The 21337-nt window shown below is 38.8% G+C and overlaps 1 protein-coding gene across 2 annotated transcripts in view; it reads right to left on the bottom strand.

Moving 5' to 3' along the window:
- Positions 1-2065: 2065 nt before the first annotated feature.
- The window catches only part of LOC110480357 (uncharacterized), an 89455-nt gene continuing 70183 nt past the window's right edge, over positions 2066-21337 (bottom strand). For both annotated transcript variants that reach the window (XR_014957250.1, XM_085587344.1), the window contains exon 13: positions 2066-21319. The gene's annotated coding sequence lies outside the window, so the exon portion shown is untranslated. The remainder of the gene's footprint in view (positions 21320-21337) is intronic.

Below are 21337 nucleotides of genomic sequence, written 5' to 3'. Positions count from 1 at the left end.
CCAAAATATCAAGGTTTTTAAAACTCATAATCATTCTTCTGCTGATACCATCTGTCAGCTTAATCTTCACCTCCCAGAATTCAACGAAGAGGGTGCCTTCAGGGGAAGGAAAAGAAAAAAAATTACAGTTATGAAAGTACAGTAAATTGAGTTTAAACCATGGACCTGAAATCCCACTTGATTATATAGGGATTATTCGTTATTAATTGTCAAGGTTGGAAAATATTTAAGAATTGCTGTTGGGGCACTGTTGGTCATCCTCCTTGAAGAAGCTGTGGGACCCCCCAGGGGAAGGGATGGAGAAGGAAGGGATAGGAATGAGAAATGATGGAGATGTGATGGAGAAAGGATGGAGAAGGAATGGAGATGTGATGGAGATATGATGGAAAAAGGATGGAGAAGGAAGGGAGATGTGATGGAGAAGAAATGGAGATGTGATGGAGAAGGAAGGGAGATGTGATGGAGAAAGGATGGAGAGCAGTGCAGATGTACGGCTGGCACAGCAAACCCCTGAGGAGCCATGGAGCTGCCTCTGAGAGCTCCTGAAGCAGCTGAAATTCCCTCCCCAGCAGTGAAAATCTGTGTCCCCTCTGCACTGAGTGGAGGGGATGTGAAGGAGTCTTAGCTCTGCATGCTCCTGCTTCATTCTTCACAGAGCTCAGAAGGGCTTGGATTGGAGGGGACTTTAAAGATCACCTCGTTCCCAGCCCCTGCTGTTGTCCCTGTTGTCTGGGACAAGTCAGCTTGTGCTTGTCATTTCTAGGACACACATCCCTCAGTGCACCATCAGACTGCCACCGAGGAATCCAAGTCCTCAGAAAAAGAGGAGGAGGGAGCTGGAGAGCACATCACCTGTGCAGCCTACTCTGTAACAAAACATATGTGCAAAGCAAGCACACATCTCCTGGAATGTTATCTCAAATCTCTGCAACCCTGCAGGGGCTGCTGGCTAATGATCTCCTGACAAAAGTAAGAGAGGGTGGAGGTTCAGACCTCTCCAGCTGCTAGCAAATCCTCGGACAAACAGCTACTTTACCACACAAGAGAAATTTCAACGTTCTTCCAACGTTGGAATTTCAGAGACCAGCAGGAATGTCTGTGTCTGCTGAGTAGCCGTAGCTGCAGAGTGCTCAGGTAACACCTGGGACAGCCCAGGTGGCACCTGGCTCCTGTCCCTGCCAGGGATGCTATGCACAGGGCAGGGCAGAGGGTGCTGAGCTCTGTGCCAGGAGCCCTTGGTGAGCAGAGTGCTCTGGGTGAGCCCAGCACGCCCCCTCCTCTTCTCTCCTGCAAAAAGGATCTGCTCCACACACTCAAGGATGAGTTCACAAGCAAGCCCATGAGAAAGAAGTGGAAAAACAAAAGTGCTAATCTAAAAAAAAAAAAATATATATATATATATATATATATATATATATTTATATATATATATATATATATTTTATTTATTTCATAAAAAACAGTATGAGTGCTCAAAAATATACAAAGCCTTTTTAAATTATTATTTTTTAACAAAAAAAAAAAGAAATCAAAGTGTTTTAATGTTGAAATGCTTTCATTTTTAATTTTTTTTTTTAATTTTCTTTTTCTTTTCTCCCCAGGGAATACTTGCAGCTTTTCATACTTCTTTGAACAGCTGCAGAAAGGAAAAGGAAGAAGTAAAAATTTGATCTACTGGTAGCTACTCTGCTGCCCTGCTAAGAACCTGCTGCTCTGGCCTTGCTTGCTCACAAAGATGTGCCACAAAAATTACAAAAATTAAAGCAGAATATAAGAAAAGTGTGGCACACTCGTAGGAGGTGGAGTTTATTGGAGTCTCCAAGGCAGCACCTGGAGAATGTTGCTTCAGCTTTTCCAGCTGGGGCATGAGGTACAGTGGGAGGAGTGTGATCCAAGGAAGCCATAGGGGAGAAGAATTATAATCTTCATATGGAAAAATCTTATTTTGGCATAGAAAATCAAAATTGTTCCAACAAAATTTTCTTCCAGCCTCTGGAAGAAATGAGCACCCATGACCCTCTCCAGCTTCTAACAGAGCAGAAAATATCAGACAGGATCAGAGCTATAGCATCAGACAACTGAGCTTTTTTTATTTAATTCTATTTTCATCATGTCTAAAATAAAATGAAGCATGTGGTTAGCTGAACAGGATGGGCAAGCTGGCATAAGGAGAAATACTGTTAGGTTCTAACTTGCAAAGTGGTCTTTTTTTTGTCCCAGGATCTAGTTAATGTCTGATAACTCTTTATACAGAACAGCTTGCAAATTTGAGATTTCATCAGGTTTTGTATGTATATGCATAGATATACATCTATATTTATTTTTTTATATTATCCATATATATTTATATACATTGTACTTTGTACTGTTACATTTAACTGGCTCCCCACATTTCATACAAATTTTCTGAATTATTTGTCCTATGTTTACTGATCTGTGATTCCAGAATGACTTGAAGTGATCCTACTGAGGACCTGGAATCTGACTTGAAGTGATCCTACTGAGCAAATTTCCCAGAATCAGAGTCCTCAGATTGGCATTCTGGTAAGTTAATACCAGGAGACTCTTCCAGAATACTTTGAAAAATGGGATCTCTATTTTTCTTTTCTCTTTCTTCCTCCCTACCCTTCATTCAGCAATTGGAGATTACCAGAGGGAGGAGAGTGTTTCATATATTTCCTTGTAAGTTGTTTTAAACCTCAAGTAGTTTATCCTATTTCCATTTATTATTACAAGACAGACTCTAAAGTACACAGAGACACAACACATATTCATTTAGCAGTGACAGGTTAACCAGGCTTTCTAAAGAATATTAGTCTCTGTTCAGTCAGTGCCTTTCTCCAGCTCCAGCGTGGAGAATCTGAATGAGGAATTAAACTCCCCTATCAGATAATAATCAGTCATTGTGATAGGAGAGAATTTCCATAATTTATCTGCCAAGGTGAAATTCTACGCAGGGCAGAGGAGCAGCCAGAGGCAAGGAAACCCCTTTAGCTGGCATGAGTCTGTTGGAGCCTCAAACAACACAAAGGCTTCAGGTGGCTCCTTCCAAAGAGACATGGAATCACCTCCCTTCTGGAGAAGTTAATTGTGGTTACACCAAAGGCCAGATTAATTTCATCATCAGCTTACAAATCAAAGTTGGGTCAATAAAGACCTATGTACTACTTCAAATAATAAAATCCCTTAGAAGGGGAGGAATTATTTGCCCTCCATTTGAAGCATTTCTCTTGGGAAATGAAATGGAGAAGGGAAGAAAATGACACCACCATCTATTTTATAAATTCTAAGTGTCTTTTCACATTCATAAGCCTTTAAGCCAGAGCTTCTTGGCTTTTCATGTTTTTTCAAAAGGGATTTGAAACTGGTTTTTTGTAAGCATGCTCATCTTACTTTTGGGGTTCACCTACATGTTTCTATAGAAGTCCACTTTAACTCAAAACCTGGCAAGTAATTTAGCACTTATTTATTGAAACATGTGCATGAGCCTTAAAACCACCAGACAGTTGCAGCACAAACATCTGTCTTTTCAAAAGATTACACCCTGTCAAAATGCCCCAAAGCAAAATCTCTTGCCTTGGTTTGAAGTAGAAGCAGCAGCAGCTACAGTAGTTAGAGAGCAAGTATTTTTGGAAAGATGACAGCTGGGTTGTCAGACATTAATGCTGAATTACACAATGCCTGTATGCTACAGAAGAGATGTAATAAGCAATTATTCTTACATTATCATATATAGGGCTGCCAAAGTACTGCCTGAGAGGCAAGATAAAGGGCTTGGGGTCTGTACTGGTTCCATTGATGCTGGGGGGTTTCCATCAAGTGAAGTTAAGTCTATTTTCAGTCTTGTCATCTAAGGAAGTATCAGCTTAAACATCTGTCATGGTAAAAATATCAACAAATGGCATCTCCAAGGCAGAATTATCCCCAGCATGAGAGAAGCAGGCAAGCTAGTTACTGTAACTGCTGCTGATCAGAATTTAGCTTCTTCATCAGCAGATTTAGTACAGAGAGTAAAATCATATTTACTTAATCTTCAGCGTTGGAAGTCTCAACAAATTTCATTGTATTTCACATATGTCATTTTTACACAGCACTGTTAAAAAGATCACTGCAGTCTTCAAAGAAAGTAAGAGGTCTCTAGGTAGTATTTATTTAGATCTTTTCTCATCTGGAAAGAGAAAATAAAAGAACTCGAGTCAGGGAGAAGGATGAGCAAACATATTGAATAGCTCCTTTGTCAAAGAAAACAGCCAAGAAAGCCTAGGGCTGGAAAACAAATTACTAGGGGTGATATGGCACAGGTCTGTGCAATTAAAAATAAAGAAATTAAGATGAAGGAATTGCTCACTGTTTCTCAAAATAGAAGAACAAAAGGACAGCAAGTGGGCTGTTGGGGTTACAGGTTCCAAACAATCACAAGGTCATTTTCCAAAACCCAGTTAAATGATCAGTTTAGTTAAACTAGTTAGTTAAACAACTAGCCAAATGCATGGCTAAGAACTAGAAATACATTTGAGGTTAAAACTCCAGCAGCAGAATTGATGGAAGGAAAAAACTCCATTGAGGACTTAGTAGATGTAATTTCTGCCTCAGCTGCAAAGTCTTATCCCTGTAATTTCTCCTTTGGTATGCACTGCTGGAGAGTGGCTGATGGCCCAAACCAGACCTGACGTGAATCTTCTCATGCTCTAAATCACAAGGCTGGAAATTTAACTCCTTCCAATTGTCAGGAACCCAATGAAGTCAGGTGAGCCATGCAGATTTTTTCTGAGGGCCTCTATGTATTTGTAACTATCAGAAAAAAGGAACGACCTTAGGAAAACAAATATAAGCAGAAAGGTTTTAAGAAAAGTTACTTAAAAGTCTTTTCATTACCTTAAGATGCCAACTATTAAAAATTCTATTTGAAATAATTGTGTGGTTTTCTAAGAAGCATCATTCAACAGCTGCCCCATCTCAGCTCCTGGCAAAGATGATAAGAACAGTTCTCCAGACATGACTTTGCTAAACCAAGGCAGGGTGTTATTTTCAGTCAGATTCCTCAAAAACGATTTTTAGCCTCATCTCACACTTCTGGTTTCTTAGATTTCATCTCAGATTAAGCAGTAACTCATCCAGAGAGGACATGAAAATAGTAGAATCCAACACAATTAAATAAATTCACAGTCAAGTCATGTTAAGAAAGATCAGTGTGTTTTCCCTTCCACTTGGGACCATGCAACATCCAACTGCCCAGCTATTTTTTGGGAAGAATGACAGGCTTCAAACACAATGACAGCTAAGCACAAGCCTTACTTAGACTATCAGCTGAACCAAATGTGGCTGTACCATCTGAAGGCAGTTTTATGTGGTATTAAAGGATTCAGTAAGTATGTCACTGAGAGTCACTAAATATTGTTTGTCATGTTAAACAGGATCTGCTTCCCCTTTCATTTTGGAGAGACCAAAACCTGTGAGATTCTGCTCCACATCCACTTCTCCAAACTGAGGGAAGAGTGAATTCAGCTGTGGAATTCTGATTGTGGATTCCTGATGCCTCTGTTCCAGCACACCTATTTTTCAGCTTGGTTCTGGCTTCATCCTTCCTCTGACTGACCCACAGTTGGGCTGGTAGCTGCCCAAGGACACTCAGCAGTGCCAAATACACATTTCAGGGAGCCTCTAATGAATCCCCACTGAAATTTCATCAGCTGTGCAAAGTAGATTGATTAAATGCTACTTACCACACAGGTAAATGTTTTCTGGGGTGTGCAATTATTGGTAAGAAAAATTGACTAGCAGGGTACCTGAATTTCATTCACAGCATCTATTCATAGCACATAGACACATTGTACAATTGCAGTCACTATTAAGAAAAATCAACAAAAGGCTACAGCATTATCTGTGCTTCTCCAGCAATTTCCTCTCACAAATTAGACATGCCTTACTTTTCCTTTTGTTGTCCAAGGAAGTATTATTTGTATAATGTTCCACTGTGCTTTAAATAGTTTTCCAGACCATTTCTCAGATGAACTAAGAATAAAGTTACCTGCTATTGAACTACTGTTATTCCTTTGTTGCCTCAGATTCTCAGTTTCAGATGTGCCAGGGTTAAAAAAAGTCCTCCCTAACTCTCACAAAGCCCTCCAGGGAGTCACTGTCACATTTAATCTTTCCCTGTCTCCCTGTTTCTCGGGTGTCTTCTGAATAACAGCAGTTTTGTCTATTTTATTTGCTCTTTCTCTTACACACACCCAGTTGAAGAAAAGTAATTGAAACTATGGCATCTCACCTTGCAGTGTCTGTGTAGTTTGAACCGAGGTGTGTCTAGAGATCAAATTTCTGCTTATCAAGTGCATAAATGTGATCCAAAGCCTGGAGACATCCGTGAATTCTGCAGGAGTTCACTTGCTGAGCAGGTGTTCATGGCTCACCACAGGAAGAGAGATTTGGGGTAGAAATAGCTTTTCACCTCTGCAAACTGAGTAGCTTTTTGCTGCAATTTGCACCTCTGGACCTCCCAGTAACACCCAGGTTCCTCTGAATGAGTCTGGCAGCCTGGGCTGAACACAACGGTGAGCTCTGTGTCTCCTGCCTGGCTTTTGCTGTGAAACACAAACTTGAGATGCTGCAGGAGCTCTGTGTCTTTGTGTCTTGCTGCACTTGGGCCACAGTGGCTGCATCTCTTTCCATGCCATGGTACACACACTTCTGACTCAGTATCAGAAAATTCTTCCCATTCTCTACAAAATGACTATTTGCTTTCAGGTATGCAATTTTTTTTTTAATTTCTTTTTTTTTTTTTTTTTTTTAAGTAGAAGCATGATTTTATTTTTATGTTAACTTCTACAAATAAAAATAAGCAGCAGTGTTAAGCAACCTCCTATAGGAATGAAGCAGGAATGGGCCAGTCAGGCCTCATGAGAAAAGACAATCTTCTGTTGAGATAAACTACCCTATTTCCCAGAAACTGAAGTGTCTCATGGAAAGCATCCCTGCAAACAGGTCTGAGCCAGGACTCACTAAGCATCTCAACTGCCTTCCACAAAGGGGGAATCTTTGCACCAACAATTGTCTAACTTGAGGGGTTTTATAAAACTGCTATGCTGGATGGAACAATTTTAAACCTTGAACGTTGTCAAGAATTCTATTCCCTAAAAATCTGAGCTACTCTTGTTTGTAGTAGTGTGTAATTACATCCTCTCCTTGCATTTCTATTGACAGGGACATTTAAAACCTTAAAGCTGATTTTTTTTTTTTTTAACTGAATGTTAGGCTTCTGAAAGTCTCTTCTAGGGATTTATGCTTTAAGTTCATTCTCAAAACCTCAGTCTTATTAAGCGACAATGATATTGGAATATTAAAACATTAATTCTGTGATGATTTTTACTACTCCCATTTTCTTCCAGAGCCTCAGAAATTATCATTTTGTTATTTTGGTCTGGTGGAAACCTATGCTTGAATGATAAGACAGGTGTTTGTCACTTTGAAATCTCTGGTAAAGGTATTTTAAGGCAGTACTTAGCAGTATAAATTAAGTGTTCTCTAATAATCTGTGTGAAATGCTCAAGAATATTTTCCATGAAATTATGAAAAAAGACTAGGGAAATTATACACATTATCAGGACTGGATTACATTTTTATATCTCATCATGGAGCAGTTAATTTCTGGCTATTTCTTGCAGGACTTAACCCCAGTTGCTGCCTCTTTCCAGAGGCACAAATGGCACAGACAGGGAAGTTACAGTGGCATCAGTGTCCCAAGCAGGTCTTTGGATGTTTGTCCCATGGTTTGGGATCACTTTGTGGTGGGAGGTTGGTGGTTCCAAGGGGGGAAACAAAGAATCAGAGTGAAACACCAGCCAGGAAATGGGTACTCAAGGGATGGAAATGTCTCATGCTCCACCTCTGACTGCTGCACTTTCTCTGTAGTACATTTCCTTCTGTTTTTGCCCAGCTCATTTTGTGTCTTACTTTACCCAGTGAAACAGGTTGGAATGCTTCCTCAGAAAATCGTAATGAAGCAGACACACAACCTTGCTGTCAAATACATTTTGTTAATTTTCCCTTCATCTGATCTCTCCCATTTACACAATGTTTCACAGTTCTTTGTATTCCCATTCTAAGTATTTCCTGTGCAAACCTGGCCTTAAAATATCTGCTGGCTGCTTTCCCTGCCTTATGTTTTAGCCAAGCTGTATCTAAATTACCTTAAATTTCCTTTTTTCTCTCATGTAAATGTTTACAATTTTTTTGGCAAGGTTTTTTTGTGGGGTGTGTTAATGCTGTGCTTTGCCACTCCTCTCCCCACCAGTGCCCTCTCTCCCCTCTGCAGTGGATTTGTGGCACTGAGATGTCCAAGGGCAGCTGCTGGATCACACCCTGAGGATTCCTGCTGAGCTTCTGTTGTGGAAGAGCTGGCATAGACAGGAAGAAAAGCTGCTTTTAAGGTATGGTAAGATAAAAGAGAGCAGCAGCAGCTCTGTGAAAAGCTCTAGGACTGACTGTACACATATTATGTCTCGATGCCCATTTTTATTTTAGGCATTCCTTAGAATGGGCCTCTTTTTATAAGAGATAATTTCTTATTAAATTTGGTCTTTGATCTCCACGTAAAGGTGTAGGCACAAGTGCAATTTAAAATTATTTCTTAACAGCAGAAATTATAATAGTAGTTGTGTTGCTTTCTTTAAAGTAAGTTTTGTCTCTGCTAGGGAATAGCTGCAATTTGTGCTATTGTTCCTCAAATGAAAGTGTGGGGTTTTTTTACAATGGAGAATACTATAATAGATTTGGAGGGCTCTTTGGGTAAATAAACCTCCTTTAATGTTCTTAGCCTTTCACTTGGACATTTATTCACTATGGATCTACTAATTGAGATGAAATCCATAAAATATTTTAGTCTTTAAACTGACAGTGTGGTCAACATAACACAGCTGGCCTTTTTGCTTCTTTCACATCCATTTTGGGACAGATAGGGTGGCCAAATCACACTGCCACCACCCACTGTCCTGATGTCCCTAAGGGCAGTGATGCAATGACCTCACTTTCTTTGTCCAGCTGCAAATTTTTAGAAGGTTTGGGAAGATTTCTCTTCTGAGGGGGGCTATGAATTTTCATTTCCATCAAAATTTATCCAAACAAAATGAACACAAGTCACTTTTAAACACAGAAGTTTTGGATTTATTTTTTTTTTTAACTGCATAACTGCAGCTGTTTTCTGCCTGAGAACCTGGCTTAGGACGTGGTGTGAAATATTGCTACATGCATTTCAGTAACTCAAAAGCCCAAATATTGTTGCTATGTAGCAGAAGTGATGGGATTCTTGAGAATATGAGTGGTGAGCAGTTACTCAGATTAATAACAAGGTGTCTGCAGTCCACTAAAGAGCATTGGCAATCACTCAGACACCTGAACACTGCACAGGGAGGACATTCACAGCAGAAAACATTCAAATATATTGCTGAAAATACATAACATTTCTGTGACTAAATGAAGCTCAGAGTCATGCTTGGTATACTCAGGATCTAAGTAACAAAGAAGATTAAATGTGAGTGGGAGATGCATGACTTGAGATCTAATCAGTGGGAACGCACACAGTAAAATGAACAAGAAATGGATGCAATGTGTAAAAAGAGGGATTGGGAAGTGGGTTTGGAGCTCTGAGCACGTTGCTGGGCTCTCTCTGTGCAGTGTGGCACTCACTGCTCTGCCTCACTAAAGGGGCGGGTGACAAACCAAGGTCTGAACACACCTGAGCCAGCCACTTTGGCTTTTGGAATCAGGATTTGTTCCAGGGACTGCAGAAGGGAGGAAAGGGTCCAAACCCACATTTCTCAGTCAGCCCAGGTTCAATTAAGTGGCCTTTCTGCATTTGCAGTTCCCTGTGTCTCAACAGATAGTAGTTAATAGTTTTAATTATCTGCAACCAGATAATTAAAGCTGATGGGCATCTTGATAGGAACAACTTGTCATGGCACAAGGCTTCATAAAGTTGACAGTGGCTCTCTAGGCAGCAACTGCTTTTGATGTGATCTCCAGACTGTTTAAGGTGTGTTTGAAATATTAAAATAGAAATGGCTGCTTTGTTTCCTGGCTGGCTCAAGATTGAGCATTGGGTCACATCGAAATGTATTTTTAATAATCAGTGCTAGCTGGGGTGCTGAGGGATGATGTGGGAAAAGGGAGATTAGGCTAAACTGGCTTCTCTTTAGGATGCTGGGAAGAGAAGGGCAAACAGGAGCTATCAGGGAGTGGCAATGATAATGTTCCATAATCACTTTTCAGTGTATCTCCATCAGAATCAGGAACAAAATTACTTCATTGACACTAAACAGATAATCCAACCTCCATGACTGGATTATTATAAACAATAGTTATAAGAAATATAATAATAAAAAATATAGACGTGTAAAAACTAACATTATTCATAATGTCTGGTTAGACTTCAGACCATTGTGTCCAAGTTTGAAATTATTGCCCTTAACAGACCATGATTTCTTTCATCCAACATCTTGGCAAATGACAGAATGGCAAGTTTTGGATAATTAAATAAATATATATAAATTAATGCCCAGTATTTCTCCATTCCACTGTTCCAAAAGACCTTTAACAAACACGTTTTCAAGGGAATTATAACTTTCTTTGTTTTATGAGTGATGCAATATTAAGCATATACCTCAGCTCTTGAATTATGGTTTATCTTTGATAGTAGTGATCAAATACTCATTGTCTTGATTATTCAAATAATTAGATATTTTATCAGTTTCCTTGAAAAGCTCAGAATAAAGAGCCAAACCCCTTGAAGGGCTGCTCAATATTTTGTTTACTGCCAACAGGAGGATACTGCAACAGGGGGAAAAAAATGTTTGTTGCAGAAAGTTCCAGATTTTCTATGTGAAAATCTTTACCACCTTCGCTTTGTTATAGTTACTTCTTGCAAAAAAAAAAAAAAAAAAAAGCGCCAAGAAATCAAAAACTGGAGGCCTCAGATCCACACCAGAGGATATCACAACTGCAGGAGCGTTAAAGGAAGCAGAGCCATCCCTTACCCAGCTGAAGGCTCTGCTCAAGCATCCATTCTGCTTTGACTTAAGTGGTGCTTAAAGACAATAACATGAGGAAACTCTTCATTTCACCCTTGCAGAAGAGGTGATGCAAAGCTTCTATTTTTATACACGAAAATAGAATTAAAGAGCATATATAAATAGAACTGGAGATGTAAATTCCTCTGTTTTTTTATGAACATCAAATAGTGGCACCAATGAAATCCCAATGTTTTTAAGGTTATAATTTACCAGTGGCATGAAAAGAAAAATTAGTATTTAGATCTTTGTTATGCTTAATCATTTCAAGCTTTCTGACTGCTGTGAGGATGTCATGGAACATTAGAATAAAATCAACTCGATGCTTATGCATAATGTGTGAGAAGTTTTTTGTTTGCAATAATTTCTACTCTTTCCTACTAATTATCATCACCAGAGGATGCAGGCTGCAGTTGTCTTGCTAAATATAAATATAGCTACAGTATTTTTTGTTCAATTTATTCATTTATCTCATCCTGGGTGTATATACCATGTAAAATGTATTTCTACAGAAAGATAAAGAGAGTATTCCAGTGTGTGTGCACTGTAGAAATGAGAGGTATAGAATTTATAAGTGATTTATATTTTTATTGAGAGACAAAATATAAGAGTGATTGCCATCCCTTTCTGCCACAGGTTTTGGTTATGGCTTCATGCTCCAGATGCTTATGGAAGCATGCAGAAATATATTCTCAAAAAAAGTCAGATGTGGCTTGACATAAATATTAATTATTTTACAATCTCAATCATTTAAAGTATTATCTATTAAAAAAGAGTTCACCACAAATCCTCCATAATAAAACACTGTTATTCCCATATATCACTGTAAGTAACACTTTATCTACATAATTTCATAATGAGATTAAATGTTTGATTTCACCATCCTGAACTACCCCATTGCAATGAGCAATACAAAGAGCTACAAACACAATGTTGGGGGTTTTTTTTAAGTGTTTGAGGTGCTTTTATGAACATATGAATAGTTAGTAATTTCTGAAGAAAAATATGTGCTTTTCCAAAATCAAGCACTACATTTGCAAGAGGCTTTTCTTTTTCCTTCATACTGGATCAGAAATAGAAAGATTGCAGATGTTACTAAGTAGTCAAGGAGAAAAAGGATGACTGGGAGCATTAAAAGCAGGTAAGTGTTTTCATTTTCATTTTGGTTTTGCTACCCTTCAAACTAAGACATGACTTCACTGTTTTCTTTCCTTCAAGAATGAGTCACAGCAAGATTTTAAAGAGAAGCTTGCAGTAGTGAATATGAGCAAGAAATAGAGATGCAGAAATATTCTGCTTGAAACCAGGCAATTAAACATGTAACTTTTTAAATGGGGAGATGTGAGTTAGCAGAATCCTAAGCAGAAATTCTATATATATTTTTGTATTACTTCACACAATAAGATGTAACCTTTATAGTTCTCCAAGTGTTTATAAAGCTGGATGCATAGTTCTAGAACAGACTTTGTCCTAGGGAAACTGCTGAGCACAGCTTTTATATTGTTGTATTAATGCATTTTATTTACTGTGAAATGTTCACATTATTGAATCCCATTTTTCTCACAGCTGGTCATACTGTGGAAAGCAAACCATCCAGTTTAAATAAATAAAACAATACCATTGTGCTGGTAAGTCAGAAGATAGCAATTCTGTGTAATGGAAATGCAAATACAAATGCAATTTTTATTTCATGGATAAATGGAACTTGCAAAAAGGTGGTGCAATGTTTTTTCCCTCTTTTGTTCATCTCATCATTAGGTCACACACTAACCCCTCCTTCAGTCACCATATTCCATATGTTTTGGTGCACTTCAAAAGGGTTTATGAACATTTCTCTTCTGATCTAGTAGCTTGGTGAGCAAAGGTTGAGGGATTGAATTACACAAGGTCTCCAAAAGTTATTTCATAGGCACATCCTCTTCACTGAAGATTACTTGAGATAATAGCTGTTTGCCTGTGGGTCTCTTTTTCACATTGGAGAGTATTCTCAGCACAACATCCTTATAGGCTGCTCTCAGCACTCCAAACAATAAGCTACTTACTCACTCTGTCCTCCCGCTATTTTTGCACTCATTAATTTAAGAATAAATCTAATAACAGTCTTAAATTTCCAACAAACATTCCTATATTCCTTTAAGTGGTCTAAAAGATGGTGAATATTTTGCTAATATTGTTTCTTTTGTTTTTGTTGTTGTTTTTCCTACAAACATGATGAAGTGTAGAAACGTCTGGTGTTATGAGAGTCAGGATTGCAAAGTTAAAGGTAATTACAGGTATAATTAGTGAGGGGCAGGAACTGAAGGCTCTGCTGGGCAGATTCTGAACCACAGTGCAATGCAGAATGAAGAACTGAAAGCCTGGGTTTAATGGTTTTCACATGAATCCTCCTTTAGTACTTTAATATGGGCACTGTCCTTGAAGAGAGGGGCACAATGTTCCTCCTCTGTGGTCCTCAGCTCTCAGGGATGTGGGAGACTCACTTGGAGCAGCAGCTGCTTTTCTTGGTGCTTATCCAAGGCAACTGGAGCTGTGAAGCTTTTGAGGATCACCTTTCACATTAAATCTGTTTTCTTCAGGAAATAAATTCTCACTTCAGCTTGGCCTGTGCTATAGAAGTACACAAATCAAGAAACATTTCTGATTGAAAGGGCATATAGAGATTGCTCCCGGCTACTAATACCATCCTTGTGTGAAACAAAGAGAGATAACCAAGAGTGGGCTCAAAAGTGATAATACACACACAAAAAAGTGCTATTTTTTCCAAAACAGTACACTTTCATCACCACTAGCTCAGAGAAATTGTGTTTTCTTTATATTTTAGCGACACTTACAAGGATTCCTGCTAAACGATCTAAAAGCAGAATTCAGTACCTGTGTTAAAGCTACAGGATTTGAAAATAAGCTGATGAAGAGCTCAAAGATCTGGATGAGACAGGAAAAATATTTTTATTTCAATGTAAAATTAATGCTGCAATGCACAAAAAAAATTCAAACTATCTTCTAACCAAGGACTTATGCTCCTATCATCAATATCTTTGAATCTGAACTTCATTTTATCTGCTAGCTATTCAATTCCCTTCTAAAGGGCAAAAAAACTTTCCATTCGTTTCAGTGTGGGCTAAGTGAGGTGTCATGGACAAGGTGAAAAAGATAAATGAGCATTTACAGAATCAGATATGAGCATTCCTGAGTCACAAAGGGATGATATGGTAATATCTAGCTCCCAATGGGAATGCTGAGCACCTGGAGGATGATTTTCATGAGGATGTGTCCTGCCCTCCAGCTGGGACTGTCCCCTCTGAGGTCATAATTGTGTAAACAGCCACAGCTGCCTTACACAAACTCCCCCTCAGCAAGACAGTGATGAAATGGCACCCCAGAAAGTGGGGTACCCCAGTGTGGGCTGACTTCTGCACTGCAGAATAAAGCCTGAACCATTTCTACATCCTCTTGACCCAGGAGAATATCTACATATCTGAAAGATCATTTTCAAATTCAATTTGTCCTCTATATTCTATAAAGGTATTTCTTTAATTCAGCATGGTAGAACCAAGTATGTAATAAGGCACTTCTCCTTTCATGCTTTCTAAATAATACTTTCCTGAGCTAGAGGTAAAAAGGTTGTGATCTGCAGGAGATAAGGGTAGCAGATTGTCCAGTAATATGGATCATTTTTCTTGCCTGTCTGGAATTTTTATTGCAATGCTAGATCCTCCACAGAGCAAAGAAAATGACAGGGAAAGCATCGACAGCATTCTCCAGTGCCTGCTGAGGTCCTTAGCCTTTAAATATTTCAGGCAGCATCTCCGATTCAGAATGAAAATGGACAAATGAAAACATGAACTGAGTTCTTCAGGAGGGGAGTTGCGGGAAGAGCCAGAGATGAGATTTATCAGGGTATGGAATAGGTTTCTAGTGGAAAGTTATGGCAAATTAGCCTGAATATAGTACTCAGATATATGGCAGGAAGCAATTCCAGAGAGTTATGGCAATAAGCAAAGTAGCCTGCAGGTCTTTTTCATCTGGACAGCTTGGGAATGAGTCTGTGATTGGTTTCTCTCATGGCACAGTCTGCAGCTGGTAAGCAAGGAGGGGAAAAAAGTCAATATTATTTTTTTTTTTAAGTGTTCCCATTATTTTGCTCTTTGGCCAGTACTCATTACTGTGTAAGTCAAGTTTTCCACTTATTCCATAGCACCCTGAAAACAACCAATAGCCTCTTAGAGATGGTGTCAGGAAAGTAGGGCAGATTCAGGAGGGAAAGACCAAAACTGCTCATCTCATCACTCCCCCCTGCCCCCATTACAAGAGCACTCAGCTCAAGAGGATGTTTTTTTTCAGGCCATGTTCAATCTGCTGCAGTTTCAAAAGTCTCAAGTGATAGGGAATATTTTCTCACCGTTTACTGGGATGTTGGAGTGTGTCAGCTCCAACTAATAAATATCTGGTTTGATGGTGACATTTACAAGTCTCCTGCCCCACTGAGCTCAGTGCACAAGTCAACAGCTCACATCCCAAAGTCAGTTCCTTAATTAGCTTGTCCTTCCTCCAGAGATTTGTCAGGAATTCTTCTGATGATGCCCCAGACAGATGTGGTACACCAGTGAAGCAGATTTGCCTTCAACAGGGATTTCTGTGTTCCTGAGGGCACCTGACATGGCAGGTGGAGGTGACTCAGCTGCTGTTTCAGAGCCTGTTCCTCTGACCCCCACAAGGTTTTCCTAAAAATCCATTTGCTTGACTGCTATCCAACATTTTCATCACATATTCAACAGAAAGAAAGAAGCAAAATCTTCCCTTGAATAATGTTCTGTATTATTGAAGGCAGTTTGGGGAAAAGATCTTGTATCTAGGACAGAGTAGAATATAAATTAACATGGAAAAGACAAGAGGAAGTTTTACACAGTATATGGAATCCAGGAATTTTTTCATAATTAAATTCTTGCTTCTTAAAGAGAGATGGGCTCTTTCTCCTTCTTCACAGATTTCCCACTGAAATTTTTTTATTAGCAGTCACAAGACAGGGAGAGAAGAGACCAGAAGATCCTATGGCTCTTTAATTGTACCTATTCTTCTGTCTCCTTCATGAAATTATTATTATAGCCAACAAATAAATATAAGCTTCACACTTATGGAATGATACCTTCTTTACATGCAGAAATTAATTATAAATCCTTCCAAAGTAAATCCTTATGATCTCATCAAATTACTGTATTAAAAAATCATCACAAAAATATCTTTCCATGTGAGACTCTCAAATATATGAAATGTAAATTAAGTCTCAGAAAGCACCCTGAATGAATGCATTAAGCCCATTCTGTGGGTGGTTATACAGACACTTTGAAAATTTTTTTTGTTCATATCTTCAATCACCTAAAGTGGCACAACAGTAAAACCCTCAAGCCCTCCATCTTATTTGCTGCAACCATGGCACAGAAATCAGACAGGAGTCTTAAGAACAAAACTACTCAGAGATTTCATTAAAATATTTTATTTCTGAGCACTCGAAGTAAAAAAAAAAAAAAATCCACAAAAGACTCAACATGTTGTTTGATCAAATAACTGTTTAGAGGATAGATGCAGAAGGGAGCATCTCAACCCTGAGAAATGTATCCAGCATACATAAGACCAAGGTAGAAAAACATCTACTAACACTAATCCACAGTACTACCAAAGTGTCTGAAAATGCACTTTCCTAGAAAATCTAATATTTTATCTAAAGGTAGGCAGGTATTTCAGACAGAGGCCTGTCAGTGTTTTCATTAACTTAAATGATAGAAGACTGTACTCATGTAAAATTTACAGTGTACATTAAACCATCAAGGGGAACAACGTTCTTGAAGCCAGAATTAAGATTCAAAATTATCTTGATAAATTGAAAAAATGGTCGAGATTCAACGAGATGCCATTGGGCAAGTGGCAATGTCCTGCTCAGTGTCACAAGAGAAGAACAGAGCTGAAGTGGCTGTGAGCAGGGCAGGGCTGTGGCAGGAGTGCAGATCTCACCTTGCTCCTTGGGAGCACCACTGGCACACCTGAAACATGGGAAGTTATTATTCTTTGGTTCTTGTCACTGGTAAAAGTCTCATCCAGAGAACATCACTCAGGACAAAGTATCTTGAAAAAAACCAAACCTAAAACCTAAACCAAAAGCTGTAGATAAATTGGCAGGAGTTGAGAAGCATCAAGAGAAACAGGAGTTGTAACAAACATCTCTGCATAAAGACAGAAAAAAGTTGTAGCTTTTGTTTGTTCATTTCCAAGAAAAAGAGAGAGAGAGAGAAAAAGAAGAGAGATGGGAATAATTACAATTTTGATAGTGAGAGTACATTTTTAGTCTATACTCCATTAAATATCTAAAGATGCAACTGAGGACAAACCAACCCCAGAAGGCTGAAGACTGTGATCAGTTTATTTTGCTTAGCAGATATATAAAATGAGTTTAAAACCAAACAGCTACAAGTGCAAGATAAAAACTGTAACTCAGTCCTTGCTCAAGAGATTGTTCTGTACCTTTTTTTACTTCTAAGAAATGCTATGGTACTTGTGCAGAGCAACAAGGAAGGAAAACAGTGGACCTGACATTAATCATACATTAGTCTCCACTTCAAATTTCAAAAAAAATTATCTACATTATTCACCAGATTTGACACTCGACACAACAGTAAAACAAGCACTATTATTTCCTTCTTGTGACTCAACCTACAAAACCTCTCTGATTACTGAGGACAAGACACCAGAATTAAGATTTCATCCACCCTCAAAAAACAAGCTCCACAAAATTCTCTCCAGCTGTTCTTTTCCACACTTCTGGCACACAATGCAGGCTAAGAGCTTTTAGATGCTGAATCCCATGCAATGCTGTTAATAGCAATAAGTATCTCTGTTGACATATTTTAAGGAATTGTCAGTCACAGTTAATAAAGGCAAGCAATAAGGATTAGATTTGAAAAAAAAAATGCTTGAGCTAACATTCCAAGGCTTTTTTTTTCATTTTTCAAACATGTCTGATTTGTATATTTAACAGTGGTATTGACTAAAGACTGGAGAACCTGTATCCTCAGTGGTGGAAATGTAAATGGTATTCATCTTTAGATCTAAGTAAATTAAAGAGCATAATTCCTATGGGCTCTCATAATTAGATATTTAAGGTGGATTTTGGAGCAAAATATTAAGCACAGAGCTGCTTTAGTAGCTGTCATAACCACTGAGTGCTAAGGCAGAAGGACACAGATAGCATTTAGGAATTTTGGTCTTAATGAAAACCTTTGGGATCGGCAGCACTATTCCTCTGGAAATATCCCTACCTTCTGGTGGAATTTTTTAAAACCTTTCCCTGGGTGTCTCGGTGGTTTATACAGTGCTTTTTTTGGGCTGAACAACACCAAGTTCTTTGTTAATTGATCTTTTCAAATAAATAAACATAGAATGAGCAGTTGCAACCTTGGTTCTGCTGAGCATTAACTCCAAGCAAGTGACATGCTGTTGGCATGAAAAGGCAAGACTGGGAAGCAATTGTCCAGAAAATAAGAAAACTCTGAAGAGGAAAGAGAATACCAGGAAGTGATTCTGTCTAGGATCACAGACTTTTGCCTAGGTAAATTAAATAATAGGAAGATATGGGGGAAGGTCAAAGAATGAATGACTAGATGGCAAAAGAGAATAAAAACACAGGACACATTCCCAGCTGCCTTCTGAAATACACTTCCTGCTTCTTCTGCCCAGGAAAAAGGTATAGTTTAACCAGAAATTAAATTCCTGTCACTTGCATGCCTCTTGCCACGAGAGAGGTCCAAGCAGTATTTACGCTGCACATGCTGATATTTTATCCTGTCTGAGCCATTCATTACCTTCATTAGCAGGACACTGCCAGAAGTACTAAAATGCAAGCTATTCAGCCTATTTTTCAGCTTTCTGTGGGTCCTTCCTCAGAGTAAGGGTCAGTGTGTTATTTAATGTCTGATCCCAGTCCCTGGGGCAGCCTGGCCCGTGCTGCTGATCTCAGCTGCTGGGGGTTAGTGATGGCATATCCTGAAAGGAATTTCTGCCCAGTTTGGATGTGGATGAAGATTTTCTACAGATCAAGCATTGGAAATCCCTTAAACAACTAGAAATGCCTCTTCTGAGCTTCCCTTGCCTACATTTATCCTATTTCCTTCTCTTATTTCTATTCCTTTTGCTTTTCTGTCATCTCTCACAATCACAGAGCTGGATGATCTCCCATGGCAGGCACAGGCTCTGAGCAAAACACGCTGAATATTGCAGTGCCTCTATTGAAACGATTCCTGGTAACCAAAAGAATACACCTAAAGAATGTCATTGAAGCATCTGTCGTTCCTCCCTGGGTCACTGTAGAGTAGAGCTGACCATAATACTGGGCTCCTTCATAGCAATAGTGGTGGGCAAAGCACATATTAAAAAGAAAAGCAGATATTTTTAATTAAAACACAATAAATATTAAAGCTAACAATCAAAGAAACAATAAACATTTCTCTCAGAAAAAACAGTTCGGGGAATAAATTTCTTGGAAGCTTCCCTGTGTTAGTCAAGTTTCTCCTGAAAGGAGGCTTTGAACAAGGTACAAAAATCTTGCTTCATTTCAAAGCTTTCCCTATAGAAAACACACCACTTGGTCTTGTTAAAGGGTCTAATTCAGCAAGAAAGAAAGTGAGGCCAAGAAGAATGGTAAACAATTCCTTTCACACCAGGTACTGAAATAGAGAATAGATCCTGCTGTTGAATTAGATAAAGCAAAACGGGGGTGTCAGAGCTGCTCACGGTTATCAACCCCCCCCAGCCACACACCCCGCCGTGCAGAGGGATTTTTGTTCCCTAAAAGACTCATTTGCTTTGCCTGTCCCCTGAGAGGCTGTCACTGAATGTGCACTGGCACTGAGGCTGCCCATGCCTCACCTGGAGCAAAAAGAGCTGGTCTTGCTCCAGTGAGTATTCACTCATTTTGAATTGTTTCCAAAGTCACCTTCTTGACCCTGGTGCATCCTGCTTGCCATTCCCACTCCTGTCGTGTGAAAAGATGGAAAAATACATAGTGACTAAAACAAATCCTGTTCTCAGCTCTATCCAGAACCATGTGTAGGCTTCATTTAAACCTATGTTATGGTGGTATTTGACCCAATGTTTTCATGGTGTTTATTTTCTTCCCCTTGGCCAACCAGAGCTTCAGTGTCCTCTGTCCAGAATTCTCCCCATGTGTTCACCTTCTCCTACCCCAAACACTTGGGACATCAGCTTTCCAGAGAAAGTGCTCTCCTTTTTTAGGTCTGCTTTACTGACCATTCAAATGACGTGAAGTGAGATAGTGGTGGATAAACTGAGAGTTCATTTACCTGCTTCTATTTCCTTTATTTTGTATCTTCTCCATTGTTGTGATTCAAAAAATTTGTAAATATCGCCCAGAGCTTGAATGTCACCCTGCTGACATTCAAATAATGTGAAATTTAGGGACTTAAGCAAAGCATCTACAACAACACTGATGCCTGAATCAGTAATGCCTGACGTGATATTCTACAATTCTTAGAATGAGTGAAGATAATTAAAACATTATTTTAAACAGACTGAAATACTAATTATTGCTTTAGCTGAGATTCCATTTATAGCAAGTTTCATTTAACATTTCATTAAGAAACCAAGAGGTATCATTCAAATATACTTTGTTTGTGGGGCAACAGTAAATTCAATTTATCAGTAAGGTATTCAAATTAATAGGAAATGAGCCAGTACATTTAGCAGAAGAAAGCTTCTTGTCTTTTCTGAAGCTCACAGAAACCAGAAGCAAAGGAAGAAAACAGTAAGGAAAAAACTCCATTACAGCTCAAATTCAAGGCAGCAAATGACAAGATTTTTTTCCCTCTACCCAAGAGAGAAACTCAAATAAAAAAAAAATCAACAAGAAGACCTGACACAGGCTTCCACTTCTTTCCCCATCCACTGAACTAAATCATTCATTGTGCTTTGATGACTTTAAGGAGCAAATGAGTTTTCTTTCTAAGCTAAAGATTGAAAGATGATTGCCTATAGAGTAAGGAATGTCTGAGACGTTTGACAATTCGCCCCATGAGATGTACCCAAATATTTTTGCCTTGAACAAGAGACTACTGGAAGGAGAGCATTGTAGAAGTAATTACAGAATATTGCAGTTACTCACTCTTTCAACTTAACCTGGTCCCTGCAGGTTTCCTCTTTACTCAAGACCTCTGAGGATTCAGATTGCTCTTGTCAGCAGGAGTTAAAGAACACTTAAGAACAGGAAGAAC

The sequence above is a fragment of the Lonchura striata genome, chromosome 9, assembly GCF_050655825.1.
Source record: "Lonchura striata isolate lonStrDom1 chromosome 9, ASM5065582v1, whole genome shotgun sequence".
Lineage (NCBI taxonomy): Eukaryota > Metazoa > Chordata > Aves > Passeriformes > Estrildidae > Lonchura > Lonchura striata.
This window is presented reverse-complemented; position numbering and strand designations above follow the sequence as displayed.